Here is a 541-nt window from a genome sequence, read left to right as displayed (position 1 = left end):
CACACATATATACAAGTCAAGCCAGCGGCCATAGTTACTGGAAAAGAGTGAAGGGGTGAACAAATATGTAAACACATATCAACTTCATAGACCTTTATAGCTAAACAAATGAATGGGAGGTCTGGATCAAACTACAGCATTATATTACAGCAGAGTGTGTGTGTTTCCGTGACAGTATTCCAATAATAGAGGGATGGTGTGCGCGTGTGGAGAGAGAGGGAGGGAAAATAGGGACTGTGTGAGAAAGGGAGAGAGACAGAGACAGTGTGAGATTATAATTTGCACACCCTTTAAATCAGGATACAGCATTATGTAAAATTTATTACCCTGGGAAAAGAAGTTTGCAAGTTTGAATTGCATACAGGACAGTTCAGAGATAGTTAGATGTAAAAAAAAAAGAAAAAAAAAAGGAAAAAATATAGGTTTATAAGATGTCAGAAAGGCAAAACTGTAACTTCTGAAAGAATTAAAACATATTCTCTAATCTTATAAATTAAAATGGAATTTAAAAGCAATACAATGCAGCCTTGCTCCATTCAAT

Source organism: Morone saxatilis, unplaced genomic scaffold (assembly GCF_004916995.1).
Source record: "Morone saxatilis isolate NCDOM2014 unplaced genomic scaffold, NCSU_SB_2.0 Contig7, whole genome shotgun sequence".
NCBI classification, from domain to species: Eukaryota; Metazoa; Chordata; class Actinopteri; family Moronidae; genus Morone; species Morone saxatilis.
Note: the sequence above shows the minus strand (reverse complement) of the source record.